This window comes from Lissotriton helveticus, chromosome 3_1 (genome assembly GCF_964261635.1).
Source record: "Lissotriton helveticus chromosome 3_1, aLisHel1.1, whole genome shotgun sequence".
Taxonomy (NCBI): domain Eukaryota; kingdom Metazoa; phylum Chordata; class Amphibia; order Caudata; family Salamandridae; genus Lissotriton; species Lissotriton helveticus.
This window is the reverse complement of record NC_136061.1, coordinates 648,090,775-648,103,686: the sequence shown is the minus strand read 5'-3', so window position 1 is coordinate 648,103,686 and position 12,912 is coordinate 648,090,775.

Genomic DNA, 12,912 nt, shown 5'->3' with positions numbered 1-12,912 from the left:
CGGATTTTTTTCCTTGGTCGCGCTTGAAAAATACAATATTGTGCGCGCTGCGTTGACTTACCGTGATTCTGAGTTCTCTGAGTTGTTTTTCTCCCGGTTTGAGTGTGCTGCGCTATTTTGGATCTTGCTGTGTGATCGCGCGAGAGTTTTTCGACCGCTTGTACGTCATCGCGGCCCGCCATCCTGCACAGCGAGAGTTTGACAACGCGAATACTTCATAAGGGCCAGTGATCACGCATCGCGGGAGTAAACAATTGCGAACACGTAGATGCGGTGCGCAGCTGACTTCCGGCGGGAGATTTGAACAGCTCGATTTCCCGAACTTTCAAAAATTGCAATTCTGCACAAGAAATCCACCGCAGGCAGCAAAAACCTTCTGAAAATGATGATTTTGATCAGAATAACTCCTCAGATTGACATTTGGCTGCACTTTTTTGTGCAAAGAGTCCATTTTTGGGGTGGGGTGGGAGGAAAGAAGTGCCCCAGAGTCTCCAAATTCCTGTTCCTGTCCAGCAGGCTCCTCCCAGTGCTTTGTCTATGTCCTGGTCACTTTTCATTTGGATCTGGAGCTGGAAGGATTACTTTTTGCTGCTGCTGCTGGATATTTGTATTTGAGGACTTTTGGGACTTTGGAGTTTGGATCACTTTTGGATTTGAGATTTTACAGGTAAGTTGGTGTTGTTTCTTTGGGGCATTGCAGTTGCTGCAACTACAATTTTAAAACTTTTTCACAACTTAAAAAATATATATATTGTGGGTAGCCACAGTATCCAGTAGGCCCAGGGTTAGTCATGGGTGCATGATACAACTGTTTCTGTGAGTTTGGTTGAACTTAAATCTCATTTATGTCATGGAATTTAAGCTCACTGTTATATGTGGATTTTTTTTTACTTTTGGGGTTCCTGTAAAGCCACACTAGCCAGTAGGCCCAGGGGTACTAAGTGGTGCACGGACCAAGTCTTTCTGTGGGGTGTCATGAATTTAAACATCATTGAGGGCATGGATGGCATTGGATTGGGGTGATTTTTGTGTGTTTTTTGACTTTTTGGGGTGTTGTTGGTGCCTGGCCATGTGGGTAGGGGCAATTTTGAGGCCTGGTACAGGCAGGGCCTGGCCATGTGGTGGGGGTCAACTCAAGGGGCCATTTTGAAGCCAGACAGTGTGCTCAGGCCTGCACCCAATTTGCCTTACTTTCATCCATTATTCCCAGGGGTACTCAGTGGTGCATGGCCAAAGTCTTTCTGTGGGGTGTCTTGAATTTCAACATCATTGAGGGCATGGATGGCATTGGACTGGGGTGATTTTTGTGTGTTTTTCGAATTTTTGGTGGGTTGTTGGGGTCTGGCCATGTGGCTGGGGGCCATTTTGAGGCCTGGTACAGGCAGGGCCTGGCCATGTGGTGGGGGTCAAGGGGCCATTTTGAAGCCAGGCAGTGTGCTCAGGCCTGCACCCAGTTTGCTTTGCTTTCATCCATTATGCCCAGGGGTACTCAGTGGTGCATGAGCCAAGTCTTTCTGTGGGGTGTCTTGAATTTAAACATCATTGAGGGCATGGATGGAATTGGATTGGCGTGATTTTGTGTGTTTTTCGCCTCTTTGGTGGGTTGTTGGGGCCTGGCCATGTGGGTGGGGGCCATTTTGAGGCCTGGTACAGGCAGGGCCTGGCAATGTGTGGGGGTCAAGGGGCCATTTTGAAGCCAGGCAGTGTGCTCAGGCCTGCATCCAGTTTGCCTTGCTTTCATCCATTATGCCCAGGGGTACTCAGTGGTGCAGGGCCCAAGTCTTTCTGTGGGGTGTCTTGAATTTAAACATCATTGAGGGCATGGATGGCATTGGATTGGGGTGATTTTTGTGTGTTTTTTGACTTTTTGGTGGGTTGTTGGGGCCTGGCCATGTGATCGACCAGTGATGTTGGCTCATCGCAAGAAAGAAGCATCCAATCAATGCAGGGTGTAACTCATCTGACGAGTGTTCAACAACCACAGCCGCAACGACAACCACATGTGCAACTAGTACAAGCGCAAGTACATGTGCAAGGAGAGGCGCAAGTGGAGGCGCAAGTGGAGGCGCAAGGAGAGGCACAAGGAGAGGTGCAAGGAGAGGTGCAAGGAGAGGCACAAGGAGAGGCGTAAGGAGAGGCGCAAGGAGGGGCGCAAGGAGAGGCGTAAGGAGAGGCGCAAGGTGAGGCGCAAGGAGAGGCGCATGGAGAGGCGCAACTAGAGGCGCATTAAGCGGCACAACTGCCCACAATGCTTGTTCCTCCAGAAGTAGGGGCACATCAGGAAATCGAGATTGAAGCGGAGGTATCATCCGAGGAAGCCACTCCTCCTGATGATGATCCATTGTCTTCCAGATCCCCAGCAAGAAAAAGGTCAAGGAGGGCTACTACAAGTTCTTCTTCAAGCCCCCTTCCTTCTGATGAGCTTGATGTTGATTGGAACCCACCAATGCAGTCTGAGAGTGAGGCACGCCATGAGCCGTCAAAGGTAGCTAAGCTTTAAAGGAAGGTTCCCACAAGGCTTCCACTTATGGATGATGATGACGAACAAGAAGTGGTGTATTCTGCTGCTGATGAACAGTCTGACGATGACCCAGTCATCACAGTCGCACTCCAGGCCCAGCGGGCATGCAGCATACAGACATTTTACCCTATCCCGAATTGCTGGTTAGCATGATGTGGGCGACGTGGCACTGGACCACCACCAATGCAGTTAATTACTACACCAACATGACCTACAGCTTTCATATTTTCTTGTCAGAAGGGCCGGCAGGGACCTCCATCCAGCTCAACCTCCATTACCTCAAGTAGTGGTGCTGTAAGTGCACAACAGAGTCAAATTCAGCCGCGCCCATCCTCCACTTCATCTGGCATTGAAAGTAGCACCTCCACCACCAGCAGACATCTCTAATCCCCAGTTTGGGACTTTTTTAGTGTTAGCAAAAAGGCGGAAAACCTAGTCATTTGTTCGATTTGTAAAGCTGTAGTTAGTCGGGGTAAGCTTGGTACCAACTATGGTACTGGAGGCCAGAGAGGTCATCTCCAAAAACACCACACTATCCCTTGGGAGGCGCACCTCAGTATGATCCGGGAAGCCAAAAGTACAAGAAATCCAAATGTACCTATTGAAATTGCATCTGATGATGACGAGGGGCTGATCGTGCAGGGGGGAGGTGAAGAAGCGACAGACATTTTTTCTGGTACACACAGTACCCCTGGCAGCAGCACTGCAGTGATAGCGCCCACACCCTCTACCCCAGCAACATCTATGAGGCACAGTAAGAGTCTGGGAGAGACACCAATGCAAAAAAGTACATCAATGAGCCTAACTGGGTTGAAGCAGTCTGGATCATCATCATCGTGTAAAACGGTCCAGAACACCATTAAAAGCATGTTTTGGTCGGAGGCGCCATTGGAAGGTTCCTAGCCGGTCCTATTTTACCAGAGATGCGGTTCCAGCACTACATGAAGAAGTGCTGGAAGTGATTGGGTCAGCTTTGCAGAAGAGTGCTGTTCACACTATCCACCTGACAACAGACATGTGGACCAGTGCCAAGCTGTGGATTACATGTGCATCACTGCACACTGGGTCTCTTTTGCAGGGGTTAGAGAAAAGATTTCTACAGGTGTTGACCCTGCCATAATTTTTCAAGCGAGTCGGAAACATGCAACAGTAGCCATGTTTGCCATGGAGAAATCTCATACTGCATTAAACATTTTGAATGAGTTTAAGAGTAAGGTCTCTAAATGGCTGGTGCCAAGTAGTCGCATAGTTGGTTAAGTTTCCATGGATAATTGCAGTAATATAGTTAAGGCATGCATGATGGTGGCTACTTCAGAGTGCCATGTTTGGGGCACTGCATTAACATTGTTGTGCAAGACTTCTTGAAAAGAGAAAACACAGTCAGCAAGTTACTGACCACCTGCCAAAGAATCTGCACACATTTCAGCCATTCTTTTAAGACCCGGAAGGAGATGAGGCTCATTCAATGTAGCCGTGGAGTGTCAGTCAAAGGAATCATCCAGGAGGTGGCAACACATTGGAACTCAACCTTCTACATGCTTGAACGTCTGTTTGAGCAGTACAAGGTAATCAATGAGTTTGTCAATAGCATTAACATACGGTCTGCTCCTATGAAAGACATGAGGCTAGAGCTGGAGGAATGGGACCTAGTTCAAAGCCTGACAGACATGCTTCGTCCTTTTGAGGTCTTCACCCGTGAAGTCAGCAGGGAGGATTGTAGTTTGGGCAAAGTTATCCCATTGTGGTTCATGCTAGAGCAACAACTGAAGGCGGTGTCTTCAACGTTCCAAGCTGATGTTCACAAACAAGACGCATATCGGTTGGCGGAGAGCTTATTAAGCCGCCTACTTGTCAATGAAAGGCTTAAAAAAATACATTCAGAACAACATTATATTTGTACCACTATTCTGTATCCACGGTACAAAAAGGCACTGACCAGCAAAGTATTCATTCCTTTTGATGAAGAAGATGTTTCAAAGTACAAACATTGGCTAGCTGTGTCAGCCACTCGGTTCGAAAAAGAGCGGCAGGAAATTGAAGGAAACACCACAAGTACTACTGAAGCAGCAGGCCATCCGGCGTCAAGGTCCACTTCTGTGGCCGAAAGCAGTCACTTTCCCTCACAGCCGTTACCGACAGCAGCAACAGTATCCTCGTCATCATCACCTGCACCAGGCCCAGCCATAATATTGTCGGAAGCGGATTGGATAACTCTGCAAGGGTTTGCTCGCTCCAGTGTTGATGCAAAGGAAACACATGGTACGCAAAGTGGAGCACCACCCAGGGAGGCCCTTGAGTGGATGGTGCAGGCCTATCTGGATGACCCAACAGAGGTCTACATTGATCGTGACCCATTGGTGTATTGGTATGGGAAAAGGCCTCACTGGCCACTGCTCAGCAGGCTGGCTATAAATTATTTGTCTTGCCCACTCGCAAGTGTGTCTTTGGAACGAGTTTTCAGTGCTGCTGGTGCCGTTGTCACTTCAAAAAGGCCCCGCCTCTCACCCAAAAATGTGGAGAGGTTAACAATGATCAAGATGAATCAGCACTTCATACCACCAGATTACAAAATACGTGAATCCACGCAGGATGAAGAGGACACCGACTTAGGTGACGGAAGCTCTTCTCTGTTAGCTGACCTACTCCATGTTCAATTCACAGAGTTTGAGGACGAGCTCTACTTCCCTGACAACGAGGCTTGAAAACCTTACTTTTTGTTTTCTTCCGTCCTTTTTGACTGTGTCTTTCTTTGATTTGCAACTTTTAGCACAACAAAACTTTAATCACAACAAATCCATCAGCAGCACTGTCTTTGTCTTATTTTCCATATTGAAGGTGCCGCTGTCTGCATTCCTGAAGTTCACAACTCAGTCATGCTCCTCTATCCTCCTCCTCCAGACTCCCCCTATCCATTTCCCTCAAGGCAGATGGCCAGATTACACAGAATCTAGAAACTGTTGCTTCAGTCCGTACACGAGACCCCTCAAAAGAAGTGGGACTGGAATGACTCACTATGCTGACTGCACCTTCTGAAATTGACACGAGAGGCTGCCCTGTGGCCCTTCACTTAAATAAGATGATGACAAGTGGAACAGGTAATGAATGATGAGATGGCATGCAGTGGTAGACAACACTGGCTGTCTGGTTCTGATGAAAGCAATTGTTGTTTGTTTGTTGTGCGTGAAGTGAATCCTATCTATGTGTTCTGTTATTATTATTTAATCTTTTACAACTAAATGTAGCTCAAGTGTACTCTGTTACCTTGTTTAATACAAATTGTACTTCTACTGCAGGGGCCAGCCACTACGTTGCATTTTTCAGTATGGAAAATGTCCTTGGACTCAGTGTGTAGACAACATTGAGTTTGCCAATAACATACCATGATGATGATGAGTCTTGATGATTAAAGTAACCTATTATCTTTATTCTTTACACAGTCACTCACTGGGATGGATGGATCATCATCATTGTCAGTTTACGGAACAAATATGGCAGTTTCCTGAGTTGCAAACAGCAGGTAAACAAGTCAACAACAACCACAGCAGACCCACATGTCTGTCTAGTCGTGGTATGGGAGTGGTCGAGCCAGTGTAGTGTATGCCAGAGACCAGACAGCAGTTCATGTAAAATTGTGGCTATGTGGCTTGCTGCATAAAATTAGATATGCTTTGTCTGTCTGTGTCAAAGAGGTATGCTACATCATCAGGGTGGTTCACTCAGTGGTGCCTGCCTTGACCGTCTGCATGGCCCTGGCCTGCTGTGTGCAATTACTATCCTTGAAAAGGAGACTCAGAGTACGCACTTTAGAAATGATGCCTGTATGTAATACTGTCGCCTCTGAAAGTGTTATTTTTGCACTACACACCGTACATTATATTTTTTCTCAGTGCTGTTTTAATATCCTTTCCTGTTTTTCCATCAACAATTGCAGGCCGGCTTTTACCTTGTGCCTTGGGAACAACATCAATCCGCATTTCAGCATCCGCCAGGCAGGCAGTGGACAGTGTGTCTGGTCACCAAGATTGATCGATGGAGCGCTAGATGGAATGGAGGACTACCGCGAATAAGAGGAATGGCTGGATGCATGCCGCTTCCCAAATTGAACAGGACAACAACAACATACAGTTACAGTATCCTAAATAACGTATTGTTGTTTACTTCTATGAGTGCGACTCTCTGCTTCAAATTCATCCCTACAGCTATTTCATAACTTTCTTTGCTATTTTTAAAACTAATGTGATGTACTACTAAGTCATTCTCTCTCTGAGTGAAATTGCGTAATTACAGCAGCCCTGTACTGTCTAATAGTTTAGTCCTACTTAGTAAGTTGTAGTTAGTGCTACTTTTCAGTAACCGAACCATCCATTTAGGAAACAACTTCATGCATGCACTTCCTTTATGTCCCTTAAAAGATTTATGGATATCTTCGTATCCACAGATTTGTTTTTCTTCATTTGTTGTTTGTCCCTGCTGTGTTTTTTTTTCCTCTCTCCACAAAACTTTCCCAAAAAACCCCATTCCCAAATCCTAACCCTCTTCCTCCAGGCTGTGTGGTTTTCATTGAGGTGTGACTAAATGACAGCAATAATTCCACACACTTGCTGGGTAGGATAAGGTTCAAGCAACCTCCTCAAAACAATCTTAAGGCAGCTAGATGAATCCTAGGATATTGTAATTCTGCTTAAAAAACACCAATGAGTAACTATTTTAAAATCAATTCTGATTTTCATGCCCACCATCGATTGGCTCCATCGTCAACATCATTCTCCTACATGTCAAGACTTGTTACGCTGCTGTGTCACTGTTCTTGTTGTAGCAATAATCATCCATGCAAAATTTTTTCCCATACTTATCTTCAGCATGGCTCAGGCTACAAATAAACTGTTCCTTCTAATACTCCTCTCAGGCCACTCAATGTCTCATTTTTTCCCTTTGTTTTTCATATGCTGCTACTGCTAGTGTGGTACCACTACTACTACCACCGGTACCACTCCTACTACCGCCACAACAATGCAATTTCTGTCCTGGATGGATTTCATCGGCAACCGTAATCGCCAAGTGGCATGCAGCCAGCGCTGTGCCTAGCTCTATTCTCAAACACGAATCACAGGTAAGATAAGCATTTTGGGGAGGTAGAATAATGGGCTAGGACTCGGAGGAGAGGAGAGACTGACAGTAGTACTAGTAAAGTACTAGTAGGCCAATTGAATTCACTAACTCTGTTAGTGGCACTTTTGTACATTTTTGGATGTTTTAGATAATTCATGCTGGTAAGTTTGAGGAAACCAAACGTGCAGTAACCCCCGCCCACCACCCCACAAAATAATATGAACGCGTACACTATGTTGAAGTATGTAAAATAAATAAATATATATTTACCCTAACAAAAATAAAGTTGTCTATAGACCCAAACCACCCCCCTACCTAACCTCAACAATTGTCCATTTCAAATGTCCCGCAAAAAACCCCTCAGAAATAGAATCCCCAACTCCCAATTCCCACCCCCCCAACAGTCTTTAAAAAAGGGGCAAGAGACACAGTCACTTCCGGCGGTGTCCTGTGGACAGGTGGTCCCACAGCTCTCTGCGGAGGTCCCGGAGCTGGTGCTGCTGCTTCTCCACCGTGCGTTCCAGGTAGTCACTCTCCGGTATAGCCGGCGCAGGCGTACCTTCCAGGTTCTGAGGGGGGCAGCTGCTGGTGTTCTTGCAGCTGAGCGGCAGTGGCGGGAGGCTGTCGGACCACGGCGCCGTGCTGGAGGCTGCTGGCTGGTGGACCCGGGGGCACTGGAGGAGGATGCAGTTGTTGCCGCCTCCTCCTCCTGTTCCCGAGCCCACAGCCGGCGATATTCGGCACAAATCGCCTCCAGCTTGCGGGCCCTGGCCCGGACGGCCATCTCCTTTCGGGTGAGCTTTTGTGGAGCATCTATATACAAGAAAAATACTGTAACCAACACTCTTTAACAATAACACAAATAATTCAACAGAAAGTTGTCTCAAGTAACACTAGCAACTTGCAAGCACAGTATAACATTTTGGCATGTATCTTTCCGCCGTCTTTGTAGGCCTGTAACATTAGTGGGTGTTTCAGGAATTCTACTAGCAGCACTATGGACTCACTACATAGTCAGAGAGTCAGGGAGTACACCAGTCTTCTTCTTTTTTTCTCTAGGTTTGCGAAAGAAATTACTTGTACGTGAACTTGTGGTAGTCGGCATAATGCCAGCTCAGTCAGCTTGCACCCAAGAAAAACAGACACAAGCCATGATGATTACGCAGACTCGCATTACTTTAAGCAGTACATGCAGGTGGGGATAGGAAAGCTCTTAATTTTCTATAGGGGTGGCACTGGCCATACTCGGTTACATCAAGGGCTACTGTTCAATGTAATTTATAATTCGCACTGCCCCCCGCCCCTCCCCGGGCCTTCAGTACTACAAAAGGAAAATGGAGATTATTCATTTCTGATCATGTATCCAGCCGATCACATGATCTTTGCTTATATGATGGATGACTTTAGGTGCTTTGTTGTGATAGATTGAGTGAACAACAGCGATAGTCCACCCATGATTGACACAGCTGAAAGAAAATTATTAACATATGGAGTGAGTGTGGTACCCATAATTGCCGGAGGAAGGAACTTGACTTGATATAATGTCAACTATACAATACATACACAATATATGCTGTGCTTGCAAAGTAAACTACTGTACTGTTAGTCAAGGGAGAATTTCTGGACAATCACAACTTCTAGTATTTGGATTTCCTCTGCTTTGCAATAAAATATAGATGTAGAAAAAGAGAGGGATAGATAATGAGTGAAAAAGATCAAAAAAAAGTTCAAAGAAACAAAGGATTGCAAAGATTAGGGGATGATTGAAAAAGCATGCCCAGAACCATAGCAATGAATGAAAAACAAGATGGCCACGCCCATTGAGGACCGCGTGGGTAAGTTCGCGTGATATTTCCCCTGCGAGCACGCAAAAACAGACGCGACCACGTAATCGTGCCCCACGCACAACGCGAGAATGCAACTAGCGCCCGGAAACGGAAATATGCAACGCAAACAAGATGGCCGCGCCCATGTACGACCGCATGGGTAACTTCGCGGTCGGTGCGCTGCAAGAGGCCCGCGAACACGCAAAGCGCCCCGCGAACATGCCAAAAAAAATAATTCACACAAATTCACGGATTATGCGGAACACAAATTCGCTTTCGCACAAATTTGCGTACCGCAAATTTCGCCCATACTTACAGCAGAGCAGGTGATGCCATTCACTGTGTGGGACAGGAGGACATTGCTGGACAACAATTTTATGCTGGCAGAGATAAGGAGGCAAATGGCTGAGCAGTCCAGGCACATGGAGGACATGAGAAAACACCTTGGGGTCCCATAAAGACTGGCCACGTAGAGCCCCTTCCCCCTCTTCTCCCTTCTTCACTGTTTTTTCTATATTTTAGTTAGTGTTAGGTAAGTATTTTAAGTGTTAGGTAGTGTAGTTGTAGTGTAGGTATGGTTAGTGTTAGATTTTAAGGTAGTTTTAGATATTTATTATTATATAATATTTGGGGAATAAGTTTCTGTTTCTTTTGGATGGGGGGTTGATGTCTTTGTTGTATAAATATTTTTTAAATAATACAAAACATATATCTTTGTGTAGGTTAACTGTGTAATTAGTGTATGTATAGCTTAAATGTCTTAGTCCTGTCTCATGATGTGCCTTAAAGGTGGGAGGGGGGTTGATGTCTTAGATATGTTGTTGTGTGTTTAGGATTAGTTATGGTAGATAGTTGAGGTATTTAATCACTTTTTTTCTAGTTAGTTTATCTTAGATTAGTAGAAATAATGAGTAGTGTTAGTTTAGGTTAGTTCATTTTTGTACTTTTATAATAAATGGTTACTAGTTTACATTTCTGCTTGCACTTATGTCAGGGGTGATGTGGTGGAGTATGGCTTTTTACCTTGTAGCAACTCATACCATCACTAGACAATCCGTTGAATGTGTAAGTGTGGTCATGACATGTTACTTAGCAAGATGGATTGTGTCAGGATACCTTAGATGTGTGCACAGTAAAATTGCATGGATAACAGGGTGGCAGTTAGAGTTTACAATATAGTCTAGGGACAGTAGTTTTTAAAGTTCAACATCTGAAGTGTGACTCACGGAGTTGCCCAGCACATTGTTGCCCATTTACAAAACAATGTAGGGACATGGCCTTGAGAGGATTCTGTAGTTGCTACAGTTATCCATCATGGAGCTGGATGTATGCGCCGGGTGCCACAGATTACGTTAAACCCCTGCATATCACATAATCCGTGTGGCATCTTCATTCTAAATATATGTTACTGTGCATGGAGGCTCAACCTCCGGGCCATGCAGAAAGTAGTATTTTTGTGGGGCCATTGTGAGCGGCATATGGTAGAACAGTGGGCCTGATTCACAAAAGTCTTCTGAGAGTAAGTCATGACTTTACGATTTACGGTATTCACAAATGGCGTTTAGCAGTAGTCCAGTAAGGTATATTGACTTCACTTCTCCTAAATGCCTTTTGTGAATCAGTAAAGTTGGAAAATTTTGATTTTGTCTCATATGGGCGGGCACACTGTTCTGCTGCACATAAGAGGAGGAATGTTGCATTACTCCCTGCAGTGCCAGTGTCATGGCCACTTCTCCCAGCTGTAGTTTTGACATTGTCTCATAGTGATGCCGCCCTTGAAATGGTAAAAGACAGACAATAAACGGACAAAATGTTTTTTGATTTTTTGGGGGGGGGAGGGGTTCATCCCTCTTAAGCCAGGATAGCTTGATTCCAGTGGCACAGTGAGCCCAGGACCCACATCATTTGTCACCCCGAGCGGGACGGGTATGCCCAGACGTGGGTTCCGTGCTCTCCATGCCACTGGAGTCAAGCTATCCTAACTGATGTGGGCTGAAAGCCCGAAACCGGTCCTAGGATGCTTGCTTTCAGTCCAGGGAGGACCTGGCCTCGCAGTTCGGGCTGGACTGTTCCCATTGGGCGCAGGGTCAAGACTGATTTGCATATGCCTGGGTCGAAACTGGAATGGCATTGTGAGCAAAAAAACAATGGATTTAGGCCCAGATCTCTGTACTGGGGTGAATGTACAACATTGTTCTGCATTCTGTCCATCAATTGTTCTTTTTACCCTTGAAATGGTGACACTGCTTCTGATTATATGCTAATTGCTGTGCACCACACATCTCTAGTCACATTGCCCTATCCGGTCACAGTGGTCACAGCATGAGAGGGTTCCTAATTTTGTAAGCATTGTTTGTCCACAGGAAAGGGCTGACCCACGCTTTGCACTTCAGGGTGCATCTCTATTGCCAACTCAACTTCACTGAGGCAGACAGTGTGGTTCAATTTGTGGCTGGTAGACATATGCCCTTACGAATCTTCCTCAATGTGAATATGGTGTGCACCATCTTGGGATGTGACATGCAATGCGCACCATCACGACAGGCTTTGTCCACCCCATAGAGTGCGAGTAGATCTGGCAAGAGATAGTTTTTAGCAATTGTTAATGGGGACACTACTTGTGGCCTGCAACAGACTTGTGCATTTTTGCAAACATGCCTATTTCCTTAATGATTCAGAAAAGGGGGTGGTGATGGACAGAGCATCTGAATTAAGCAGAACACTCATACCCAGTCAAAAGATCAGGGCTTGATCCGTCACCGTTTTTTAGCTCACTGCACCATATATTTCCTTAATGGACATGGGATTGGGATGTTGCTAGATTGTTGTATTGGAGCAATGAGGCCACAGATAGTTCACACATACCCGGTCATCTTACTGCCTATCTGGGTCACAGTTAAAAATGTACATTTCCCTTATTTCCCTTGGTGAACATTTTGGTGGATTCATGGTGCCTACATTTTTAGAGACCCCTATGCTTGATTGATCATGGACAACACACATCTGTGTGAGTTCAAATTTGTATTTATAAGTCATTGATGAAGACTGGACAAGAACTTGCCCAAACAATCCCCACATTCCACTGATGCCCAGTGGAGGGCCAGTCAGAGTCCCTTTGGGGAGAAATGTCCTGAAGAAGAGGCAGAGTTCAGTCTGCAGGCTGATTGCAGTGTCATTGGGAACTAGATATGATATGGCAGTCCATGTTGAGGTCCAAGGTGAGTGTCAGAGAGTGTATCGGGGACAGAGGAAGATGATGTTACAGGCCATGAGGCTGAGCCCAGATCCAAGGAGAAACAGGCCAATTGCCATAGATGAATGCGGCTGATTTCTTCTTTGAAAAACTACAGATTCATCCACATCTTTGTCCTCTGATGTGTCATGTGCCTCACATGGGCTTGGTGGTAGATTGGATGCAGCACTGTGAGGCATTGACACATCAGGGAGCGGAGCTGT